The 27,838-nt window shown below is 39.6% G+C and overlaps 1 pseudogene; it reads left to right on the top strand.

The window, feature by feature from the left end:
* Positions 1-13,660: 13,660 nt before the first annotated feature.
* Positions 13,661-27,341, top strand: LOC137497026 (uncharacterized; annotated as a pseudogene).
* The last annotated feature ends 497 nt before the right edge of the window (positions 27,342-27,838 follow it).

Below are 27,838 nucleotides of genomic sequence, written 5' to 3'. Positions count from 1 at the left end.
GAGACCGACAAGGTCATACCATTTGAGACGACAGCCTCTTAACAAATGATGCACACTTATTATTCCCTTTATTGACAGTTTCACTATGATGCGCAACACAGTGTTCCACTCCTTAAAAAGTATTACTAAGTTTTATCTCACCCAAACAGGATTTTTTAGATGGGAGTATTTTTCTACCTCATCATGTTTTTAATATTTCAATCATGATCATTGTATGTTGATTCCACATACTTCATCAGTGTTTTTATTTGTTTACATAAATGTAATATTTGAGTTTCTATTGAGGATGGCCTTTAGATAGGCTGAAACATGTACAGATATCATCCCATCTAATATAGATGATTGTCTTTTTATTTTATTTTTTTGCTATTTGTTTTACGTCGCACCGAGACAGATATGTCTTATGGCGACGATGGGATAGGAAAGGCCTAGTAATTGGAAGGAAGCAGCCGTGGCCTTAATTAAGGTACAGCCCCGGCATTTGCCTGGTGTGAAAATGGGAAACCACGGAAAACCATCTTCAGGGCTGCCGGCATGGGGCACGAACCATTGTTTTATATTGAAAAGGAGGATTATATAAGACTTTTTACTTGTAAAGTGATAACCGTCAATACGGAATAAGTATTATAACATCCAAAGCAGTGCTGTCAACGAAGATTTGGAGGGGCTGTGTGGCTGAACGCAGGGAGCCAGTGTGTGGATGTTATCTAGCAACTGTGCAGGCTGTGATGTAAAGTATGATAGATGGCCATGACTGAGAGACGTATAGAAGTCTCTCCTTTTATCAAAGAGCCTATCTCATCATACATACTCTAGAGAACTGATTATTTCATTCATGGCAGTTTCATAGGCCTTGAATCAATTTTCCCCTTTCAATGCACTGAATCCTACACTTGTCGACTCCAAATTCAATACAGATGTCTCTCAAAAACTATTTGTTAGATTCAGATAATAGTTTACAGTTTGAGTTTCATTTATTGTAAGACATACTTTTGATCATTTGATTTTCCCAAAGGGAAATTTAACACAATTTTTGTTAGAGACCTGGTTCTCCTATATCCTAAACTTGGTTTGAAAGGCTCGAACATGGGTGTAAGGCTGTGAGACAGCTTGGTTTTGTATTGGATTAATTAATTACATATCAGGTGGTTACTAGCGCTGTTAACGGAGCGGTTGTTTACGGAGCGGAGGCTCCGGGCGCTTTCAGTCGGTGCCTCCGGAGAACCTCCAATTGAATTACAAGCGCGTAGTTTAAACTTGGTACGGGAGAAATGAACGAGCATTTGTACAGGAATTTAGAACTTGTCGCTATTAATGTGAGAAACTATGCCCCTCCGTTAATACTTTAGTTATTTGGCAGTATTACAGATAGCATTCTTACGTACAAACATAATAATTATGTAACAGAACCTCCGATTGAATTACAAGCGTGTAGTGTGAACTTGGTACGGGAGAAATGAACGAGCATTTTCTCAGGAACTTATAACTTGTCGCTACTATTGTGCGAAACTAGGCCCCTCAGTTAATACCTTAATTATTTGGCGATATTAACAGATAGCATTCTTACGTACAAACGTAATTATGTATCAGAACCTCCGATTGAATGTAAAGCGCGTAGTGTGAACTTCATACGGGAGGAATGAACGAGCATTTTCACAGGAATTTATAACTTGTCGCTATTATTGCGCGAAACTACGCCCCTCCTTCAACTTTTTTCTAAATGCTATTTGTTCGGGGCGTCGACCTATGAAGATCTTTTGCCCCTACTTGCACCATGTGTGAGGAAACCTGCGTGTATTATGTAAATGGCGGAAGTGCAAAGTGTTGAATGTGAGGAAACGAACGTTAAAGATGACACAAATACCCAGTCCCCAGGCCAGGAATATTAATAATTTACAATAAAAAACTCTAACCCGGCCGGGAATCGAACCCGGGGTGGCCGAGTAACTGGCGGACGCGTTGCCACCTACACCGCAGGGCCGTAGCTCACGCATTATTTGTGCCATGTTTTACAGCACAGCACTTACAGACTTAAACCGCTTTAACTCCTCCATCCGCTCGTAAATAATAATCCCATACATCTGCACGTCTTTCGCGTTTTTTACATATGTCCAGGAATTAAAAGCGAATTCAAATTTAACTTGAAACTACTGTATTCTAGCGCCAATATAATGGGAATATTTCTAAAATAATGAACAAAGTGTACTGTGTAAGTTCTGCACAACAAATGAGACGATGCATTAATTACTCTGAATGACTATACGTTCTTTGTTAAGGGGTATTTTATGGAATATCGGTAATATAGATCAATTTTTATGTATGTAGGTTACGATTTTTATAGGCCGCCTACATTATTGAAATTACAGCCCACTACGTTCTTACACTCGGAGCTACTGTTGCGAATAGAAGGCGGCCCTCCGGTTAACCTCCGGAGCTCCGTAACTGCTTTGCCTCCGTCGGTAGTACCGGAGATCACCGGAGGAGTGCTGTAATCATATTATCTGATTCAATCAACAGGAGGACTGCCTCCTCTTCACAGCGCTAGTGGTTACGGTTAAACTTTCCCTACTAAACCCACTCTATACAGGAGATTATTTATAGTACATATACCAAAGTTGATAGGAATAATGTCCACAATATAAGATTTACAGGTTCAGCTTACATGAAAGACAGGGTTTATCAGGAGAATGTTCACTCAAGGACCGATATGAAGAGAAGTATATCAAGAAAGGTATTAGGCATACCTATGAAGATGCAGCAAGTTATCCTGCATTTTCAGACCATCCAGGAAACAGATGGGTAGAAGTGTGATAGATGCTGCATTCACAAAAAGGGTACTGTATGATATGGCAACATATTAAAACTGTTTAATTGGAATTGCTTATTCAACTGTTTTTCTTCCCCATGTCCTTGGCTATGTTCACATTAAATTTTGTGTTTGTGTGATCGTTCATTTTCCACATAGAAACAGTTAAGTAGGGAAAGTTTAATTTTAACTTCCTGGTATATCTACCAAAAGGGGAAAAAAAAAAAAAGAGAGATATTCTGTTGTGTAATATATTTATTCATATATATTAGGTGCCTATAAACCATTAAGCAAAAATGTAATGTATGGGCTCTATGTTTGACATCCCTGTTCTGTATGTGATTTCCTCAATCAATCAATACTGATCTGCATTTAGGGCAGTCGCCCAGGTGGCAGATTCCCTATCTGTTGCTTTCCTAGCCTTTTCCGAAATGATTTCAAAGAAATTGGAAATTTATTGAACATCTCCCTTGGTAAGTTATTCCAATCCCTAACTCCCCTTCTTATAAATGAATATTTGCCCCAGTTTGTCCTCTTGAATTCCAACTTTATCTTCATATTGTGATCTTTCCTACTTTTATAAATGCAATTCAAACTTATTCGTCTACTAATGTCATTCCACGCCATCTCTCCGCTGACAGCTCGGAACATACCACTTAGTCGAGCAGCTCTTCTTCTTTCTCTCAATTCTTCCCAACCCAAACATTGCAACATTTTTGTAATGCTACTCTTTTGTCGGAAATCACCCAGAACAAATCGAGCTGCTTTTCTTTGGATTTTTTCCAGTTCTTGAATCAGGCAATCCTGGTGAGGGTCCCATACACTGGAACCATACTCTAGTTGGGGTCTTACCAGAGACTTATATGCCCTCTCCTTTACATCCTTACTACAACCCCTAAACACCCTCATAACCATGTGCAGAGATCGGTACCCTTTATTTACAATCCCATTTATGTGATTACCCCAGTGAAGATCTTTCCTTATATTAACACCTAGATACTTACAATGATCCCCAAAAGGAACTTTCACCCCATCAACGCAGTAATTAAAACTGAGAGGACTTTTCCTATTTGTGAAACTCACAACCTGACTTTTAGCCCCGTTTATCAACATACCATTGCCTGCTGTCCATCTCACAATATTTTCGAGGTCACGTTGCAGTTGCTCACAATCTTGTAACTTATTTATCACTCTATAGAGAATAACATTATCCGCAAAAAGCCTTACATCCGATTCCACTCCTTTAGAGCTCTGGTTTCCCTTCAAAACGAGAACACCTGCTCTGGTTGGAGAGGGGAACACACATAACACACGCCCGAAATTTTTCGGCTGGGTGGCCATCATCTTTAATAGCTCACTCAGTCGGCCCACTATAAACACAAACAGGCAGACGCCTAGTTGGCAGTCGCCTATCCTCATCATGACCTACTGCCTCATCCCTGGCGTGGAACTCCACATTCCCGAAGATCACATATTTGAAGACCTCCAAGCAGACGACGTTCCAGTTCTCAACGCCTTCAGACTACAGGACGGTCAGACCGCAGCACCATCTACTCACGTTTTAGTCCAACTAGAAGGAGAAGCAGCCCAACGCCGCCTGTTCACCACCGGAGCAAACATCCATAATAAAACCTACGCAGTGGTGCCAACCCCCCCATGCATCCTGAACCAAATAAAAGCCGACCCTTATCACATCCCCATCATCCAGGTGCCCCCATCGCCCCTACCAACCTTATCCACAACAACAACAACAACAACAACTACCCTCACAACCATAACTCCGTCAACTTGTACCCCCTCCCCAGACATATTCACCACCGTCACAACTTCCCACCCATCCCCAGTAATGTCATCATCCCAGCAGACCCCAGCCACCCCACCACTGCAATTTCCGCCGGACGCCGCAGTCTCACCACCAGCAAACCAACAACAGACGCCCCCACCAGCCGTCTTCAGCTGTGTACTACGTGGGATATCTCCAGAAGTTACCGAGCAAAACATAATCCAAGAACTACGGAAAACTGGAGTCAATGTACTTAGAGCCATCAGAATTTACAACAGCCATGGACCTACTTTCATGATGCGCCTCCAGATGCCCAGTAAAGAAGACGCCCAGCACCTCATCAGTACCGGCGCACAAGTCTATGGTCGCCGCCATCGAGTAGAACCCTCCCACTCCCCACCCCTACCCCCACGAAACCGCCAACCATCGATCAATTCACACCGCCGCCCCCAGCCAACCCTCCCCTGTGTTCCCCCATATCTACAACAAACTCCGTTCCCTCTCCCAACTGGACCCATCTCTCTACCTCTCCAAACATACGACCTTCTTCGCCTCCTCATTCTATCTCTCCATAACATCACCACCACCCTCCAGTTCCTAACCTCCCATAGCTACCCCGGACCCTACGTCCGACCGACTTAGGCACATCATACTCATCTTTAAGAATTGTATCACCTCATCCATCAGTCTCCATTGTAAAACTCACCAAAATATCAATAAAGTCTTATATATCAGCACTTAGACAAGACGCAAATCCTCTCCCATCTCCTAACTCTCCACATCCTTTACCCACCTCCTTCTTCCATCACGTCTCCCCAACCCGCCCGCATCTCTTGGCCAGAGAGAGGGCGACACCCTCTAGGTGGCCCGCCCCACCCCTTCAGGGTGGGGAATGAAAGCATTGAAGCAGCAGCACTCCTTTACTCATATCATTTATATATATAAGAAAACATAAAGGTCCGATAACACTGCCCTGAGGAACTCCCCTCTCAACTATTACAGGGTCAGACAAAGCTTCACCTACTCTAACTCTCTGAGATCTATTTTCTAGAAATATAGCAACCCATTCAGTCACTCTTTTGTCTAGTACAATTGCACTCATTTTTGCCAGTAGTCTCCCATGATCCACCCTATCAAATGCCTTAGACATGTCAATCGCGATACAGTCCATTTGACCTCCAGAATCCAAGATATCTGCTATATCTTGCTGGAATCCTACAAGTTGAGCGTCAGTGGAATAACCTTTCCTAAAACCGAATTGCCTTCTGTCGAACCAGTTATTAATTTCACAAACATGTCTAATATAATCAGAAAGAATGCCTTCCCAAAGCTTACATACAATGCATGTCAAACTTACTGGCCTGTAATTTTCAGCTTTATGTCTATCACCCTTTCCTTTATACACAGGGGCTACTATAGCAACTCTCCATTCATCTGGTATAGCTCCTTCGGCCAAACAATAATCAAATAAGTACTTCAGATATGGTACTATATCCCAACCCATTGTCTTTAGTATATCCGCAGAAATCTGATCAATTCCAGCCGCTTTTCTAGTTTTCAACTTTTGTATCTTATTGTAAATGTCATTGTTATCATATGTAAATTTTATTACTTCTTTGGCCTTAGTCTCTTCCTCTATCTCGACATTATCCTTGTAACCAACAATCTTTACATACTGCTGACTGAATACTTCTGCCTTTTGAAGATCCTCACATACACACTCCCCTTGTTCATTAATTATTCCTGGAATGTCCTTCTTGGAACCTGTTTCTGCCTTAAAATACCTATACATACCCTTCCATTTTTCATGATTGATGGATGTTCAATATCTGATTTCCCATCACAATAGTGTTTGTGAGATTGAAGTGGTTGAATAGTTGTAATATTTTGGCTGTTGTGCAAAGTAGATTAGAAAGTTGTAACAGAGATTCATTTCAAGTATTTTAAAGTTTTATTACTGTAAGATTAAACCATTGAATACTGGAAATAAGTTGAATTGATTAAGGCATGCCTAAGACATACCTAGGTTAGGGTGTTACATTTTAGTATTAGGTGTTGTTATTGCTATTTGTACGAACACACCACTGCAGTGTGTTGGAACGGCTTCTATCCTGAGAGAGAGAGAATAACATAGCTTTTGTATTGTCGGACAGGGTTTGGAAATTTTGTAACTGTGGAGACACTTCTCTTGGGATGGATATACATCCACAACAGCTTCCTCTTAGACTATTATTGCTTACACTACTCTACTATAAAATGAAATGGATATCAGTGTAATGAATCTAATCTCAGATGTGGTCATTTTGGCCCAATACAGTGATATTTTGTCAAATCTTGAAAGTTTAGTGGTATTATATCTTCATTACTTTCTGGAATGAAAACAATGGTGAATAGTTGCAGCGAGGAAAAATGATGAGAACTTAAGCAGATTTCGGTAGGAACTTTTATTTATTTGTATTTCTTTTTTGTTGCTCAGGTAAAATGCTGTACTTTAATCAGTCAGATGAATCTATCTTCTTCATAAGTTTTCCAATATGGTACCAGTTGTTCCTTGAAACTCCACAAGATAATCTATATTTAAGAAAGAAAGAATGTTCCATGTAACAGTGTAGTAACCTTCCCTGTGAATCAAGAATCTTCCTAAGATAGAAATATTGGCAATTGATTTATCTCTCATATAAAATTTAAAAAAAAAGAAAAACAACCAGTTTTACTGCATTTAACTGGTATTTACTTATGTAAATTCACATTTTATGGTCAAGAATACATGTGCAACTTCAGGTTCCATTAGGTAGAGATGTGCTTATGCTCTAAACCCTAGCACCCACCTCTTCAGATCACTGTTGATTTAATTTGTGTGTGGTAGCAGATTCATGGGGTTACATTAAGCCCGGTTGAAAAAGAGTAGGTGCTCATGAACTAATATTGACTTAAATATTTCCATTAACAATGTATGATGTGATGCTTCATTATAAATTGTCAGAGTTACTAAAAAATAAATATACTTTTTTATAATACCATTATGTGCCAAAAATCCCTTTGCTAAAAGAGGTAGACACACATAATATTTAGAGTTGCATACAAAGTTTTTATTATAAATAGTGTTAACACTGTTACAATCATCTCCACAATTTACATAATTTTGCAGGTTTATCATTCACAGCATATTAGTAGACTGATGTTATAAGAATGTTGTACCATTAGACTGTGCTCATGGAAGTTTTGTATCTCGTGTATCATACTGGTATGGAAAAGTGTGACCTTAACTTGTGATAATGTCTTTGTGAAAATAATAATAAAAATGCAAAGAATTCTATTTACTTGTCAGGAAATGGCATCTGTTTTCATTCTCACCTCACAATAATTCCTCTTAAGGTAACAATGGGTGATTCAAAGAAGCGAAAATACAGGGCCTCTCATATAAACCCAGACCAAACGTACAGTGTTTGTACTGTGCGCGATGGCAGCTGCAGTATGGGAGGCGCGGGCATAGTTCTTGACCTTGCAAGCAGCCTGCATGTGTTCGACCTGGCAAGCACGAGTCACCAGTCTGAATCACAGCAGTTAACATGGTGAGACAGTTGTCATTGCAACACCATATTTTTGTATGTAATACTTCTGGTTTCATCTTAGTGATCATATGAACAGTCATAACTCTCGCTATTTGTGTGCAGAAAATCCTAATGGTGTTTACGAAAGCCCTCATTATGATAGGAAGATTGGTGTTTGGTGTGCTGTTAGTGTAAGATGAATAATTGGGCCTATTTTTTCAACATTTTGACATCGTTCTTCCATCAAGTGTATCGAACAAATCCTCACACATTAGAGGAACCGAAAGAAAACATTACGAATGAAATCGGAAACATGACAGTGGCAGAACTCACTCGCGTCAGCCAGGATGTGGTTACCAGACACAGTGCCTGTATAACCCAGGAAGGAGGACATTTCCAGCATCTTTTATAAGATAAGATTTCATGTAAGATTGTATTCATAAAGCAGAGTGGCCACACGCGACATAAGTTTGGCTGTGGCAGCTGCCGTAGTGAAGAGTACAAACACCGTTCGTTCGGTCTGAGTTTATATGAGAGACCCTGTATAATCCACATGCTTTGACTGATTGGTAATATACAGAAGAATGGTGAGATTTTGTAAGTGTATAAAAAAGTAATTTTCTGCCCTACAGTATATAGGGGTAACCCTTGCCATAAGGAAGCGCAACTGACCAAATCTGCAATGGTAAATACACCGCCATTGGTTTTGAAATGGTGAGTCTTTAAAAAAAAAAAAAAAATGCACAAAACACACACTACATTATCTGACTTCCACATTTTGACAGTAATTTTATTTTTAACCATCATTGAGTAGTCTTATAATTATACTAGCATGTACCTGTGGCTTCACCTAAATTTATAAATTCAACTGTTTTTAAACTATTTATTTGAAAGCAAAATTTAAGAAATGTATTTATTAACACACATCATTTTTATATATATTGCATGAAATACATTATTTATTTTTAATAATGTTACTTTCAACGCTTAACCCGGGAAATTAATATTCCCTGCGTTCACATATTAGAGAACATTTAAAAGTATTTTTTCTAAAAATTGGATGGTTTGTTTCTAAATGACGGTCTGGTACCGAACTGTACTGCACGGCGCTTGACATAGCTTTTGGGTAAAACATAAAGATTGTTTCCTCTTTAGAATACCATGTAATTTAATACTTAATATTGTTACAGAATATCACTTACAAATATCTTTGCAATTTAAGGACAAATGGTGTTTATAAGTTCATTTGCGACATCTCTTTAGGATTTCTGAAAAATAACATTAGCTCAGACATGATACATAGTCACCTATTTTCACTTTTCACTGCTGTGAAATGACAAAAAGCAGTTTACACAGATGTCCACACTGTACTTGACACATTGAGTGTGGACGCGGGATTCGCATCCAGTGGCTGCACATCGCCACTGTTGGTTTGTTGGAGCGATATAGTGATGTAGGCCATCGAACCTCAAGGTGTCAGATACTCTAAAATGACCAACTACTTAATTTCATTGCCCGATTTTCTCAACAGCATCCACGAATTATTCTCCATGAAGTCTAAAATCCATGTTAATATTGGCCGCCACCACCACTGTTTACCACTGATACAAATCCTATAGAGGACTACATTTCCGTCCATACGATTGGTGCCACCCATACAGTTGTTGTAATTTCCGAATAATTTTGGACGTGGGACTGAGACTTTTTCTTTTCAGCTTGACTGTACCGACTAACTTTTGACATGTGTTGCACACCGCTGCAGGATGATACCACAGTAACTACAGCGTTGTCAACCCAGCACGCGTCAATTATCCCTTCTTCTTTACTTGTAGCGTATTCAAATGAGCTTCATTTCTCTTTCTTCATTTCAGTAGAAAAAGTCATTGGACAGTCTTTCGGGACTCGATTTCTCGAATAGTCCCAGTAAATCCATGTCCTCGAGAGTGAAGGTGATTCACTAATTTGAAACCTGTGAACAAATTATCACAATAAATTCTATAGGTCAAATGTTGAACGGCATCGGGTAGCTGGTCTATCATAGATGCTAAGGGAGCTGCAGCTTTACTGAATTTGGTGTCATACTGTGTATTGGCAAAGGAATTTTTCCCTTGATAAACTTGAAAAGACACTAAATAACACTTACAAATACCTTTGCAATAAAAGAACAAATGGTGTTTATAGGTTCATTTGCGACATCTCTTTAGGATTTCTGAAAAATAACATTAGCTCAGCACACTTTGAAGCCAAATCTGATTGGCTTTCCCCTTATGAATTGCTTACACCTGTGTTTTCTGCATTATGGTATGCACTCGTCGTAGGCCTGTTCTGCCGTAAAATACTGATGACAGTTTTTCTCTACGACATTTATGAAAGGTCTTAATTTCCACAATTTGTCATCTGTAACCATAGTGTTATTATTGGCACAATGAATGAATCACATGATTTGAAGAAAGTGATCTCGGCGCATGGCACTGCTGATCATGTCATGGTTAACGTCGGCTTCATTCTCCCAGTATCGTCTTTTCCCAGGCACTCGCACATAGCCGCTTAGAAGTGAAATGGCAACGAATATTTCCATTTCTTTGGGGGTTACTTTGGGATCTTCATTTCTAAAAAGGGCATACTTGCTCCTCAGAGCAGAAGAAATTCATAATTTCATCAAAAAACGACTCAAATATTTTGGTCGCCATTATATTTCGAAAAATGGAAAAATTCGCACTAGGGAAGTGAACCGTTGTGGGAACTAGGTCATCGGGCATCCAGGTGGCTGGTGGACGAGATGCTGATTTTGCTCTCTTTGTGGGCCGTGGATCGTGATCAGACATGGATTCTTTACTGCTGTAAAGAATTTGCTGCTTCAGCACTACTTCAGCTTGTGCTCGGAGTTGGTGTCCCGTAAGGTTATCTGCGAGCCCCCTTCATCTTTCCCATCTGAATCTTCATCGGATAATACATTGAATTCCGGTAGTTCAATATACAGACATGCCAATTTTCAAAAGTGAAAATCAGGGGAAATTTCACAGCAAATCGCGACGTATTACGACACGATAAAATAGCAAGCATCACCTTAGAGAGTCTGTCATATTTAACTACACCACCAGCTGATTTCATCTGACCTACCAATGCCCATTGAACATCAATTCTTCCTTTTCCCAGGTCTGTTTCTTCGAGCTGAAAGTTACAGAACTAGGAGTGCAGAATATCAGTTTCTTTATCCAAATGTTCCGTTTCACTAGTCAAATGTTCGGACACTTGTTTATAAAAAATCTAAGGCTAGAAAATGATGCCTTATATATTATACCAGAAATATTTGTAACTTCTGCATTAATTAAAACTTCATCTTTGAATGGAAATAAGTGTACCATGTAGTCACACGATGAAGAGAAACACTTTCTAACAGACTTAAAGAATATGCACTTTTCCTCAGACTTCAAAGTGTTCTCTAAAACAAACGCAGAGGTCCCTATCATCAGATCACAATCATCGTTTAAATTTGCTGGAGTATGATAATCTACATCAAGGAGAGAGGAAGATCGTTTAATAACGTCTGGTTTCACAAAACTTGCTATCACATTCTTCAATAGTTCCTCCAAAACTGACCCAATAAGTGGATGTGCGGCATACTTGACTGGAGAGCTACGTTTGGATTCTCAAAGATATCCATAAAACTTGAGAGAATAAGGCAAAAAGATTTAATAAATTTGATGAAAGGAACATGAGAAGTCGTTCTTCACGTAACAATACATGGCTCTTAGTGTCATAAGTAGTTTCATTTTTTTAGTGAAACTGATGACTGTCTTTTCCTTTTAACTGAGGAGTGAGGTGAAATGTTATGACAATCCTTAACGTTTTCAGACAAACAAGACACATCTGCACTTAAACTGTGCTTAGGAATTTTGTAAGTCTTCAAAGTTCCCATCTGAGAATCCTTACTCACAATTTCGCTCCTGAATAATGTAACCAAAGGGTCCCACTGAAGCAAAATCCTATCTAAACACCTTCTTAGTGATAACCATCGAGTAGGCAAATACTTCAGAATTTTCCTGATCTCTGTGTTGTGTACAGTCCGAAATTCTCTGAACTTTTCTTTCCTCTTAGCACACCTTTCCAGATAATAAAATATATAAATTATACTTTCATCTACATTTATGGGCTCGATCCCGCTCGAACATGGGTATTGTTTGCCCATCACTAGCTCAAATACGTCAGCCTCGCGTCAGTAAATTTAATGGCACGCAAAATAACTCCTGCGAGACTAACTTCGACACCTTGGCGTCTCCGAAAACCGTAGTTGTTAGTGGGTCGTAAAGCCAATAAAATAATTATTCTTTCTTGGCCCTAATGTTTTTTCAGCCCGATATGCCAGTGCTTTAAAGCGAGGATGTAAGGGGAGTTTATTTCCTGTTTAGGGCCATGAGAATAGAAGTAAAGAACTCCATTGTTCGTTATTGGCTTTACGACCCACTAATTACTTTTTCAGTTTTCGGCATCGTTTTCTTTAATTGGCCATCTTCTTCTTCCTCTCCTTCTTCTTCGTCTTAATCTGTTTACCCTCCAGGGTCGGTTTTTCCGCGGACTCAGCGAGGGATAACACATCAAGGGCAGTGTCCTGGAGCTTCAGACTCTGGGTCGGGGGATACAACTGTGGAGGATGACGAGTACCTTGCCCAGGCGGCCTCTCCTGCTATGCTGAACAGGAGCCCTGCGGGAGGAGGGGAAGATTGGAAGGGATAGACAAGGAAGAGGGAAGGAAGCGGCCGTGCCCGTAAGTTAGGTCCATCCCGGCAGTAGACTGGAGGAGAGGAGGGAAACCACGGAAAACCACTTCGAGGATGACGGAGGTGGGAATCGAACCCACCTCTACTCACTTGACCTCCAGAGGTTCCGTGGACCCCGTTACAGCCCTCGTACCACTTTTTAAAAGTCATGGCATAGCCGGGAATCAAACCCGGGCCTCCGGGAGTGGCAGCTAATCACACTAACCACTACACCACAGAGGCGGACTAACTGCCAATCAATGAATAAATTGATGGTTTCATAACGTAATTCTTACGCATGTAGAATCGGTATAAACTGTATACCGCAGTAGAGTAACTTTGTAGACTCTGTCCAGGCGGACATTCTGAGCCTTTCACCAGTCTAATGCGAGCGGCCGTCCGCAGTGCTAATCATGAAAAACAAAACGGAACCTATTAAGAATATTTTCCCTGCATATGTCGACGCCGTTTTATGTGGTGTCTCCCCCTCATTTGGAATGGTGTCATTCGGCGAAGGACGAAGATTTTTGAATTATTAAGTGTCTTATCATCGTCGGTGTACTTTTACTATCGTTTTTTAATATTTTATAACATCGTGTGCCTTTTAAGGCCTGTTTTCACATGTAGGACTGTGCTTCGGCTGTGCTTCGACCGTGCTACGGCGGTGTCGCCTACTGTGTCTTTTCACATGTAGGACTGTGCTACGACTGTGTTGTGGTCATGTGGTCCTTGTTCATTGTATCTGTGCTCACAGGTTGGAGACATGGATCCGAACGAAGAAGACGTAGTTATCGCCTGTGCAGCGTACATTGTTTTACAACAAAAGAAGAAGAAAAATAAGAAACGATACTGGGTTCATAAATTGTTTACAACGAGAGAAGAAGAAGGAGAGTTTCACACAATTTTCGGTCGGCTACGAAATGACCAAGAAAAATTCGTAAAATATTTTCGAATGAGTTACTCCAAGTTTGACAATTTGCTTCAACAACTGAAACCACATCTCACGAAAAAGAATTCAGAATGGAGGAAATCCATTAGTGCAGAAGAGAGACTAGCATTAACATTACGGTAAATAATATTCATAGGTACTGAAGTATTTTGATCGTACATCAGTGTACGTTTGGTGTAAATTTGGCACTTGCATGTCCACTAGCATTATACGCATATATATGCAGTTAATTAACATTGAAATGTACACTGAGTAGATATTAATATTAATTTTTACAAATTTTCCAGGTATCTCGCATCTGGAAATTCGCAGATCTCCATGAGTTTCAGTTACAGAATTTCCCCGACAGCTGTTCACTCTATAATAGTCTCCACATGTGAGGCTATTTGGGACATTTTGTCTCCACAAGAAATGCCCCAACCTACTGAGGAAATGTGGAAGAAAATATCTGAAGAATTCTATGATCTGTGGCGTTTTCCGAACTGTATAGGAGCTTTAGACGGAAAACACGTTGTTATTCAAGCGCCCCCAAGCAGCGGGTCTCTCTTTTATAACTATAAACATACTTTATCGTTCTTTTGGCATTAGTGGATGCCAAATACAGATTCATTGCTGTTGATGTAGGAGGTTATGGCAAGTCCAGTGACGGAGGACTATTCTCAAGATCAGTTTTAGGAAGATCTTTGGAAAACAAAACGTTAAATATACCAGGTCCTAAACCGTTGCCAAATTGTAATGAACCTGTTGTGCCTTATGTAATACTTGGTGATGAAGCTTTCCCACTGAAAACGTATCTGATGCGTCCGTACCCCGGATCCACAGCTCGCAGTGATGAAAGGCAGGCGAATTATAATTTCCGGCAGTCGAGAACACGACGAGTAGTGGAGAATGCCTTTGGCATTGCTGTCCAGAGACATAGGGTACTCTATGGAAGACTCCATATGCACCCAGAAAATGCTGAAAAAGTAGTGTTGGCAGTCTGTGTATTACACAACTATTTACTCAGTGACCTGCCAGTAGTAAACGATTACAAAGACAACAGAATACGTTCTGAGCAATCATTGTTTACTGCGCTACCACATGTTGGGGTTCATGGAAGTTTTGAGGCTACAAGAGTCAGGGAAACGTTTCGAGAATATTTCATGAATGACAGTAGTATAATAGGCGGGTTCTGCCGCCACCACTACCACCACCACCGGCTCCCAGAGGCCTCCTCCACCACCACCACAGCCAGAGGCCTCTTCCAGTGCTGCCAACTTAACCTAACTAGCGCGAAATTTGAATTGGTAAACAAAGCCACGTGCGTTTTTTGACAGCCACGTGCTTTTTGACAGACAACAACGCATCGCTAACCTCAGTGCTGCCATCTTGACGGGCCTAAACCTCAGTGGTACCAACTTAACCTAACTAGCGCGAGATTTGAATTTGTAAACAAAGCCACGTGCTTTTTGACAGCCACGTGCTTTTTGACAGACAACAACGCATCGCTAACCTCGGTGCTGCCATCTTGATGGGCCTAAACTTTAATGCTACCAACTTAACCTCACTAGCGCGAGATTTGAATCGGTAAACAAATCCACGTGCTTTTTGACAGCTGTCATCCACCATCTTTAACCAAGAGAGCACCGTGCTGCCCTCTTTGTGGTGGTGGATAATTTGAAAAATTCTTTTTTGACAAGCAGCCATCTTTAATCCAGAGAGAATAGTGCTGCCCTCTGGTGGCAGGCAATTCCACTTGACAGCAGCCATCTTTAATCCAGAGAGCACCGTGCTGCCCTCTTTGTGGTGGCGGTAAATTCCACGTGCTTTACAAACTCACGTGCTTTTTTCTGGCAGCTGTCATCCACCATCTTTAATCAAGAGAGCGCAGTGCCGCACTCTATGTGGTGGTGACAAATTCTACATTCGCCATCTTTAATCTACAGAGCGCCGCGCTGCACTCTGTGGTGGCGGACAATTTGAAAAGCTGCCAAGAGAGCATCGTGTTGGCATCTTTATTCTTTGACATGTGGTGTGGCAAATTCCACATCCGCCATCTGAGAGCACCGTGCTGCGCTCTTGACCGTAGTAGCGGACAATTTAAAAAGAACATGTCAAGGAATAACTTTGTTCTAAAAGAAAACAAGACTACAGTTCTGAACGGCTTGCGTAAGATAGCGATTGTTATAACCTCCTTTTCCCTACTCTGTTAAGGTAGAGCTTTATCGAATACTTGAAGATTATATTACAAAATAAGTGATTAAGATTATAATCGAACACTCTACTCGATACAACATATGATCAGAACATTGAATGATGTGTTTGGGGTGCACCTTCGTTCTAAGAGAATCGAACCCGAGACTGCCGGGTGAGAGGCAAGCACACTAAACCAAACCGTAGGAGTCGGCAATTCTCTTTCTATATAATAATTTCGTGTGGCTATTTCTAGCCAAGTGCAGTCTAAAAATAAACCCTAGTCTTGTTACATCAGGAAGGGTAACTGGCTAAATCCTGGTCTTTCAGCGTCAGGAAGGACAACCGGCCGTGAAACAGATTCTTGCGATTTAAACTCTTGCGTCAGGAGGGGGTACTCGGCTGTAAAACATATTTTTAATCCCAAGAGAATCGAACCCGAGACTGCCGGGTGAGAGGCAAGCACACTAAACCAAACTGTAGGAGCCGGTAATTCTCTTTCTATATAATAATTTCGTGTGGCTATTTCTAGCCAAGTGCAGTCTAAAAAAAATCCTAGTCTTGTTACATCAGGAAGGGTAACTGGCTAAATCCTGGTCTTTCAGCGTCAGGAAGGGCAACCGGCCGTAAAACAGATTCTTGCGTCAGGAAGGGCATCTGGACGTAAAATAGGTTCTTACAATTAAAAATCTCATGTAAAAACAGGAGGAGAGCAGCGGCTAGCTGCTTCCTAGTGCATTTCAGGTGTTATGCCTTACGAGTAGCTATGTACTAGCACTGGATTTAGAATAAGCAGACTCTAGAACGAGAAAAAATATCTGGGATGTGTTTTTGAAGCATGCCTACACACACGCGCGCGCAAGCTGCATCCGGCTAGCCAGCTCCTACCTGGAATGCGTTTGCCTCAGCAGAGTACGAAGTCCGCTGCACGCGTACAGTTCGCATTAAAATTATTAGCAGCTTCTCGAGCTGAGCTCAAACCTTCCCGTTTAATCATAGTACAAATACGTCTGCTTGTAGAACTTGTATATTTCGGTACCTCAGCGTTTCGTGTTGTTGCTAACAGGTATGGGGTACTGTGGATGTAGACTTAGCTTAGTAAAACTCACGACAATGTCCGACCTCAGTAGGTTGAACCTTGGTTTCTTCCGAACATTGCAACTTTAGTCTATTGATAAATAGTTGTGCTCTTCAATCCTCATGCTATAGAAGAGGCCAATCTTATAATTTCAAACTTACAACCATGTCCGACTTCTATAGGTTGAAACTGGGTTTCTTCCGAACATCGTAACATTTAGCTAATTTCTATTGATGAATAGTTGTTCTCTTCAATCCGCATGCTGTAGGAGAGGAAACTCACATCTATGTCCGTCCTCTATAGGTTAAAACTTGGTTTCTTCTAAACATCACAACTCTAGGCTAGCTGACTCGCGCTTTGGTTTTTTAGCACTCTAGGATTAGAATGTGTAGACATGGTAGAGGTTAATCTTATCATTTCAAACTTACAACCATGTCCGACTTCTATAGGTTGAAACTGGGTTTCTTCCGAACATCGTAACATTTAGCTAATTTCTATTGATGAATAGTTCAATCCGCATGCTGTAGGAGAGGAAACTCACATCTATGTCCGTCCTCTATAGGTTAAAACTTGGTTTCTTCTAAACATCGCAACTCTAGGCTAGTTGACTCGCGCTTTGGTTTTTAGCACTCTAGGATTAGAAGGTGTAGACATGGTAGAGGTTAATCTTGTAATTTCAAACTTACAACCATGTCCGACTTCTATAGGTCGAAACTGGGTTTCTTCCGAGCATCGTAACATTTAGCTAATCTCTATTGATGAATAGTTGTTCTCTTCAATCCGCATGCTGTAGGAGAGGAAACTCACATCTATGTCCATCCTCTCTAGGTTAAAACTTGGTTTCTTCTAAACATCGCAACTCTAGGCTAGCTGACTCGCGCTTTGGTTTTTTAGCACTCTAGGATTAGAAGGTGTAGACATGGCAGATGTTAATCTTGTAATTTCAAACTTACAAATATGTCTGACCTCTATATGTTGAAACTTAGTTTTTTCCTCAAACATTGCAATCACGTGCTAACTTTCCAAGGCTCGATCCACTGCAGAACTCTTAAATTCTGACACCTCGGTATCAACAGCAGGTTCGATCCCGGCTTAAATACGTCAGCCTGCAGAACTCAGCGTAAGACCCTCAGGAGAGCTCTTGTTGCATAAACATTTCGTTCCTTCTGTACTGCAAACGTCTGCAATTCATGATATCCGCTTGGTAACAAGGAGCATATTTACTCGCTGCAGTCTGCGTGAAGCGCTCACAGTTCTTTGTATGTGTTTATTACGTGCACATCTCCCGTCTAAGTACTGTCCGCTGTGAATATTATTCTTCAGCCTTCAACTTAAGGTAAGCCTGAACTGTTAGTTACTGTTTGCAAAGCAACTTCTACGCTAGGTAATAAACATCTACATTCATATATGTTTGTTCTTTTCTTTTTAGGTACAACTAGAATATTATCATTCGAGTTACAGGCTTGAAAGTACGCATTTTATTCATCCGAGTAACAGTCTGCAGCACGTACATTTTAGGGTATGTTTTTGAACTTTGAGTTGTAAAGATAGCTAGGCTAGCTGATGTACCCTACACTACATTCATATATGTTTCTTCTTTTTAGGTACGACCAGAATATTATCATTCGAGTTTCAGGCTTGAACGCACGCATTTTATTCATCCGAGTAATATTCTGCAGCACGTGCATTTTTAAGGTATGTTTCGAACTTTGAGTTGTAAAGATAGCTAGGCTAGCTGACGTACCCTACACTACATTCATATATGTTTCTTCCTTTTTAGGTACGACCAGAATATTATCATTCGAGTTACAGGCTTGAAAGTACGCATTTTATTCATCCGAGTAACAGTCTGCAACACGTGCATTTTTAAGGTATGTTTCGAACTTTGAGTTGTAAAGATAGCTAGGCTAGCTGACGTACCCTACACTACATTCATATATGTTTCTTCTTTTTAGGTACGACCAGAATATTATCATTCGAGTTACAGGCTTGAAAGTACGCATTTTATTCATCCGAGTAACAGTCTGCAACACGTGCATTTTTAAGGTATGTTTCGAACTTTGAGTTGTAAAGATAGCTAGGCTAGCTGACGTACCCTACACTACATTCATATATGTTTCTTCTTTTTTAGGTACGACCAGAATATTATCATTCGAGTTTCAGGCTTGAACGCACGCATTTTATTCATCCGAGTAACAGTTTGCAGCGCGAAGATTTTAAGGTATGTCTGACCTCTACAGGTTGAAACTTGGTTTCTTCCGAACATCGTAACTTTAGTCTAATGATAAATAGTTATTCTCTTCAATCCTCATGCTATAGAAGAGGTTAATCTTATAATTTCAAACTCACAGCCATGTCCGCCCTCTATAGGTTGAAACTTGGTTTCTTCCGAACATCGTAACTTTAGTCTAATGATAAATAGTTATTCTCTTCAATCAGCATGCTGTAGAAGAGGTTAATCTTATAATCTCAAACTTTAAGCAATGTCCGACCTCAATAGGTTGAAACTTGGTTTCTTCCGAACATAGCAACTTTAGTCTATTGATAAATAGTTATTCTCTTCAATCCACATGCTGTAGAAGAGGTTAATCTTAAAATTTCAAACTTTCAGCAATGTCCGACCTCTATAGGTTGAAACTTGGTTTCTTTCGAACATCGTAACTTTAGTCTAATGATAAATAGTTATTCTCTTCAATCCTCATGCTATAGACGAGGTTAATCTTATAATTTCAAACTCACAGCTATGTCCGACCTCCATACGTTGAAACTTGGTTTCTTCCGAACATCGAAACTTTAGTCTAATGATAAATAGTTATTCTCTTCAATCAGCATGCTGTAGAAGAGGTTAATCTTATAATTTCAAACTTTCAGCAATGTCCAACCTCAATAGGATGAAACTTGGTTTCTTCCGAACATCGTAACTTTAGTCTAATGATAAATAGTTATTCTCTTCAATCAGCATGCTGTAGAAGAGGTTAATCTTATAATTTCAAACTTTCAGCAATGTCTGACCTCAATAGGTTGAAACTTGGTTTCTTCCGAACATAGCAACTTTAGTCTATTGATAAATAGTTATTCTCTTCAATCCACATGCTGTAGAAGAGGTTAATCTGATAATTTCAAACTCACAGCTATGTCCGACCTCCATAGGTTGAAACTTGGTTTCTTCCGAACATCGTAACTTTAGTCTAATGATAAATAGTCATTCTCTTCAATCCTCATGCTATAGACGAGGTTAATCTTATAATTTCAAACTCACAGCTATGTCCGAACTCCATACGTTGAAACTTGGTTTCTTCCGAACATCGTAACTTTGCTCTAACGATAAATAGTTATTCTCTTCAATCAGCATGCTGTAGAAGAGGTTAATCTTATAATTTCAAACTTTCAGCAATGTCCAACCTCAATAGGTTGAAACTTGGTTTCTTCCGAACATCGTAACTTTAGTCTAACGATAAATAGTTATTCTGTTCAATCAGCATGCTGTAGAAGAGGTTAATCTTATAATTTCAAACTTTCAGCAATGTCTGACCTCAATAGGTTGAAACTTGGTTTCTTCCGAACATAGCAACTTTAGTCTATTGATAAATAGTTATTCTCTTCAATCCACATGCTGTAGAAGAGGTTAATCTGATAATTTCAAACTCACAGCTATGTCCGACCTCCATAGGTTGAAACTTGGTTTCTTCCGAACATCGTAACTTTAGTCTAATGATAAATAGTCATTCTCTTCAATCCTCATGCTATAGACGAGGTTAATCTTATAATTTCAAACTCACAGCTATGTCCGACCTCCATACGTTGAAACTTGGTTTCTTCCGAACATCGTAACTTTAGTCTAATGATAAATAGTTATTCTCTTCAATCAGCATGCTGTAGAAGAGGTTAATCTTATAATTTCAAACTTTCAGCAATGTCCGACCTCCATACGTTGAAACTTGGTTTCTTCCGAGCATCGCAAATTTAGTCTAATCTCTATTGATGAATAGTTGTTCTCTTTAATCCTAAATGCTGGTTAATCGTTAGTAATTAAATTTTCGTATTTTTCTTTGCGACTCGAGGAAAGGATATTGAGTTACTATATTTTTAACAACAAGAGTGCTTCGACTTTGTTAGGTATAGAACATTTATCTCTTTCTGTTTGCTTTTAAAAACTTACAACAATGTCTGACCTCTATAGGTTGAAACTTTGTTTCTTCCGCACGTTGCAACTTTAGGCTAATCTCCATTCATAAATAGTTGTTCTCTTCAATCTTTCATGCTGGTTGATCGTTATTAATTAAATTTTTGTTTTTTCATTGCGACTCGAGGAAAGGACAATAAGTTACTATAGTTTTAAGAACAAAAGTGCTTCTGCTTTGTTAGGTATAAAACATTTATGTCTCTCCGCCTGCTTTTTATATTTACGACAATGTCTGACTTCTATAAGTTAAAACTTGGTTTTCTTCTGCACGTTGCAACTTTAGGCTAATCTCTATTCATAAATGGTTGTTCTTTTTTCAGGACTTGAAGTCAACATGTTTCCCTGCTCGCAGTGTGATGTAACTTTTACAAGACGAGATGCCTTCACACGTCATTTAAAAATAAAACATAGTAAGGCATCTACTACGTTCTCCTGCGAGCAGTGTGAGGCGACCTTTACGAGGGTAGATGCCCTTACGCGTCATGTTAAATCAAAACACCCTAGCATAACATCCGCTTTATGTGATGTTTGCGGGCTGTACTTCGCTAATGTAGAGCAATACCAGGCTCACTTAGCAGAGGTACATCAAATATCTACTTGCCCTCAGGCAGTAGGGAAAAAGCGTGCAGCTACTGATGTAGCTGTAGAAAGTACTAGTAGTAAAAAACCTAGGAAAAATGAACTTCAGACTATTTACTGCGAACACTGTAACACTGATGTACCTTCTTCACATTTTCAGGGGCACTTACGCAGTAATGAGCATAAAAATAATGCTAGTAGAAGTAGCTGTAATGCAAACATCGAGGAAATTAATACTGCATTTAAAAGCAGGATTTTTAGTTGTAGAATTCGCGCCAGTCAAAAGTTTCAGAGCACTTCAAACTTTTTAAATTGTGTTCAACCGGATGTACAACAGCTTCTCGCTAAAACTTTGTCCAATGAAAATTTATTTGAAGTTAATTTTGAACTTTTCGCCTTGTACATTAAAAGCACGGATGAATCCGAAATAACGGACATTAAATCATTTAATACGAAAAATTTCGTCATAAGTCAGTCAACTAATTTTGGTGATGTACTTAGGAATGTCTCGAACATTATTTCAACTAAGAGCGAGGAATTTCAGGAAAAGGAATCAGGGTGGGCTTTAGTTGAAATAATGTATCTAGAAGTTAACATCAGTAAGTACAATCCTATGCGAGGATCTTCTCACATCGAGCTGCCGACATGGATTCAGCAAAGAAAAGCTGTTGTAAACATCCAAAACAATGACGAAGCATGTTTTGCATGGGCGGTGGTGTCGGCTTTAAATCTTGCTAAATCGAATGTAGCGAATAGAACATCATCGTATCCACACTATTCAACGCAACTAAATATCGATAGTATAGAATTTCCTGTGCAGTTAAAGGATATTAAGCGCTTTGAGGAACTAAATAACATTAGCATTAATGTGTATAGTGTAGAGAAAAAGTCTGTAGTAGGTCCTCTGTATTATACATGTCATAAGAAGAGTACTCATGTTAACTTACTCTATATCGAAAACAGTGAGAAGAGCCACTTTTGCTGGATTAAAAATCTTAGTAGACTTGTCGGTAGTCAGTTGTCAAAAGATAGGTGTAAAAAGTGGCTATGTGATGGATGCTTGCAGTATTTTAGAACTGAAGATCAGTTAACGAAGCATTCCAAGAATGACTGCAATCATGTACGTACAGAGATACCTACTACAGGCAATAATGTTTTAAAATTTACAAATTATGACAAGCAGATATGGGTACCTTTCGTGATTTATGCAGACATTGAAGCCATCCTCACGCCATGCAACACATGCTCACCTAATCCTGACAACTCTTTCACTAATACTACGCACATGCATGTCCCGTATAGCTTCGCGTATTACATCAAGTGTATTTATGATAGTACGCTTAACAAGTTAGAGCTGTATCGAGGACCTGATGCTGCTAAAGTATTTTTAGAAAGACTTGAAAGTGATGCAGTTCGTCTTGGTCGTATTCTAAATAGTAATATTCCTATGAAGCCACTCACCGAAATTCAGTTAAATGATCATGAACGTGCTACAGAATGTGGCATTTGTGACGGGGAATTTTCCGATAATGACCTTAAAGTCGTTGATCATGATCATTTAACTGGTTTCTACAGATGTGCCGCTCATAATAGCTGTAATCTTAAGTACAGAGTTCCTAAATTTATTCCTGTAATTTTTCATAACTTATCTGGTTACGACTCACATTTCATCATTTCACAATTTGGAGCTTCAGATGAAAAAGTAGATATAATCCCTCAGAATAAAGAGCGGTACATTGCGTTTGCAAAGTCTGTAAAAGTAGATGCGGAGCATTCTATAAAACTGAGATTCCTTGACTCGTTTCGCTTTATAGCGAGTAACCTCGATAAACTTTGTAGTCATTTACAGCCAGAACAATTTACGGAAATTCGACGCGTTTTTCCTGAAGAAGCGCAGTTTAATTTACTTCGGCGTAAGGGTGTTTTTGTTATGAATATCTTGACTGCTTAGAACGCCTCGAAGAACGTGCCTTAACATCGAAACAATCCTTTTACAGCTCGCTGAATTCAGCTGATATCAGTGATGATGACTATTTACATGCACAACATATCTGGGAGCAGTTCCACATTCAAACGCTGGGTGGTGAATACTCCGACTTATATTTAAAGACGGATGTACTTTTGTTAGCTGATGTTTTTGAAAATTTTCGCTGTGTTTGCAAGAAAACCTACAGCCTTGACCCATGTCAGTATTTTACTGCGCCTGGGTTAAGTTGGGATGCCATGTTAAAATACACGCAGGTGAATTTGGAACTGCTAACCGATATTGATATGGTGCACTTTATAAAATCGTCTATTCGAGGCGGTCTAAGTCAGTGTAGTGTGCGGTATTCTATGGCAAATAATAAGTACATGCCGAGTTTCTATTCTAGTCAGGAATCTCAGTATATTGTTTATCTCAATGCTAACAATCAGTATGGGTGGGCAATGAGTCAGCATCTACCGGTGAGTGGTTTCCGCTGGCTAACGCAGTGCAAAATTGATGCTTTACAGCTGCACGCCCTAGGCGATGAAGCTGATAAAGGCTATTTCCTCGAAGTTGACTTACAGTATCCTAAAGAGTTACACACTTCTCATAATGACTTACCGTTCTGCCCTGAAAATATGAAGTCCCCGTACATCGCATCAACGACGAAAATGCTAATTGCTAATTTGTGTGATAAATCTAAGTATATCATTCATTACCGAAACGTAAAACAGTGTTTGCAGCATGGTTTGAAGTTATCCAAAATTCATCGCGTACTAGAATTTAATCAGTCACCGTGGCTAAAGCCATATATCGATCTGAACAATAATTTAAGAACGAATGCGGTTAACGAGTTTGAAAAGGATTTCTACAAGCTCATGAATAACAGTGTGTTTGGTAAGACTATGGAAAATGTTGACAAACGCGTTGATGTAAAATTGATTACAAACTGGGAAAATATTAAGAAAAGGTATGGTGCTAACTATTTAATAAGTAAACCAAATTTCCACAGCTGCACTATCATACATGAGAATTTAGTTATTATACAGATGAATCGTGTTAAGGTTAAGTATGACAAACCTACCTACGTCGGCTTTGCAGTACTTGAATTGGCTAAAACACTCATGTATGAATTCCATTACGATTATATGATGAAGAAGTACGCGCATAATGCGCAATTGCTCTACACAGATACCGATTCGTTTATTTATCAAATCAAAACTGATGACTATTACAATGATATAAAGCCAGACTTGGGTAGGTTTGATACTAGTAACTATCCTGCAAATAATCAATATCATCTACCGCTAGTGAACAAAAAGGTTCTAGGTAAAATGAAAGATGAATGTGCTGGAAATATTATCGATTCATTTGTAGGTACTAAATCCAAGTCATATTGCATAAAACTCTTAAATTAACTACAAATAAAGAGATTGAAGGGGATTAAAAAGAATGTAGTTCAGAATCAGGTAAGTTTTGAAAACTATAAAAATTGCATTAAAAGTAATCCACCTATTTTGCATAAGCAAATGTCTGTCATTAGAAGCAAGAAGCACCAGTTGTACACTCATTTAATTAGTAAGGTAGCCCTTAATAATGTTGATTGCAAACGGTTTGTCATTCCAAATTCTACCGACACTCTAGCCTGGGGGCATAGTAGTATTGATAGGTACTACTTTACATAAAGCGGATGCATGTGTGTGTGTGTGTGTGTGTGTGAAAAACATTATGCTAGAGGTGTGTACTTTGTAAAATATATACGTTAAGCTGTCTTACATCACAATTCACTGTACATATTGTATAAAGATATTAAGAAGTACGCTAAGAGTGTAGTACAGCAAGTTTAAACTTGTACATTCAAGAATTGCGTCGAGGATAGGAGAAGTACGCAAACATCACTACGGTAAAATGATTCGAGATAAAACTTGTACATACAAGATGTAAATAAATAATGTAGAATTAGCATATTCTTTTATTTTAGATTAGGTATTACCTTCTTCCCTCTCCTTATTTGCAAGATAGAGTTCTGTTTATTACTCAAAGAAGAAAAGCAAGAAAAAGGTGTTGAGCAGATTCGCATGTTATTGTCTAGTTCGGTAAGTATGTTGAGAAGAGAATTTTTTTCTTTTTCTAAACAGTGTTTGATTCTAGTCTTACAATGCAGTGTTCAACAACATCGAACTCTAGTATGTATATATGTTTTTGAACGGTAGTATGTGTTCAAGTCTAAACTTGCAGGTACGCGATATGCGTGCTGTCTTATGTGTAAGATCGCGTTGTATGTACGATAAAGCTATGCCTTAACAGAGTAGGAAAAGGAGGTTATAACAATCGCTATCTTAGGCAAGCCGTTCAGAACTGTACTCTTGTTTTCTCTTAGAACAAATCGATGTTCTGATCATATGTTGTATCGAGTACAGTGTTCAATTATATTCTTAATCACTTCTTTTTAAATTGTCCGCTACTACGGTCAAGAGCGCAGCACGGTGCTCTCAGATGGCGGATGTGGAATTTGCCACCACCACATGTCAAAGAATAAAGATGCCAACACGATGCTCTCTTGGCAGCTTTTCAAATTGTCCGCCACCACAGAGTGCAGCGCGGCGCTCTGTAGATTAAAGATGGCGAATGTAGAATTTGTCACCACCACATAGAGTGCGGCACAGCGCTCTCTTGATGAAAGATGGTGGATGACAGCTGCCAGAAAAAAGCACGTGAGTTTGTAAAGCACGTGGAATTCACCGCCACCACAAAGAGGGCAGCACGGTTCTCTCTGGATTAAAGATGGCTGCTGTCAAGTGGAATTGCCTGCCACCAGAGGGCAGCACTGTTCTCTCTGGATTAAAGATGGCTGCTTGTCAAAAAAGAATTTTTCAAGTTATCCGCCACCACAAAGACGGCAGCACGGTGCTCTCTTGATTAAAGATAGCGGATGACAGCTGTCAAAAAGCACGTGGCTTTGTTTACAAATTCAAATCTCGCGCTAGTTAGGTTAAGTTGGTACCACTGAGGTTTAAGCCCGTCAAGATGGCAGCACTGAGGTTAGCGATGCGTTGTTGTCTGTCAAAAAGCACGTGGCTGTCAAAAAATGCACGTGGCTTTGTTTACCAATTCAAATTTCGCGCTAGTTAGGTTAAGTTGGCAGCACTGGAAGAGGCCTCTGGCTGTGGTGGTGGTGGTGGAAGAGGCCTCTGGGAGCCGGTGGTGGTGGTGGCGGCAGAACCCGCCTATTATACTACTAATGACAAATTAGGTCCCTAGACAAGGGATATTATGATGGAAGGAAGGTGTGATTAATAACTGATAACACAAAGACGTACGTGTACAGTTTGCTTCATTGTATTTTATTCACTGTATTTTCAGCACAATACATGATACATATGCTCTGTTATTAAATGACACTAGTAAAAAATAAAATGTTAATGTAATATTCTGTCCTTCATGCTAGGCTACTGGTAATGAGTTTCTTGACTCGGTATTATGGCTGGAGTACTTGTGCCAGGATCATACAAGCTGAGATGAGGGAGATTGCCATGTGCGGAAACGTGATGGGTCCTGTTTCCAGTATGCATATTAGCTAAATTATATCCCACTATATTGCTGTTTCTCTGCATTGCTTCCTTTCGAAGAATTTCTAATTCCTTGTTGTTAACAATGTTGAAAATTTCCCGATTAATTTCTGCCTGTTCGAGTTCATTAAATTTCAGCATTGTTTCACATATGTCGTCGAAGAACGTCAATAGTTTCCTTTTGGCTGGGTCCAACATTTGCTGGGTTGTGGTTCTGGATGAAATAAAGTGATTTAACGTTGTCGCTAAATTAGATGTACGTGTAGATGATGCTGCTCTTTTACGCTTTATTGACACCGTTGATACCGCTGGGGACGGAGTAGATCGTGGTGTTGAATTATCAGCATTATTATCAGCAGACTCGTATGTGCCCTCACTTTCCTCCCGTTCTTCGTCCAAATTTGTGTGAGTTCTGAATAATAATAATAATAATAATAATAATAAT

This window comes from Anabrus simplex, chromosome 1 (genome assembly GCF_040414725.1).
Source record: "Anabrus simplex isolate iqAnaSimp1 chromosome 1, ASM4041472v1, whole genome shotgun sequence".
NCBI lineage: Eukaryota > Metazoa > Arthropoda > Insecta > Orthoptera > Tettigoniidae > Anabrus > Anabrus simplex.
The sequence above is the reverse complement of the archived record's forward strand: the minus strand, read 5'-3'. Positions and strand labels throughout refer to the sequence as shown.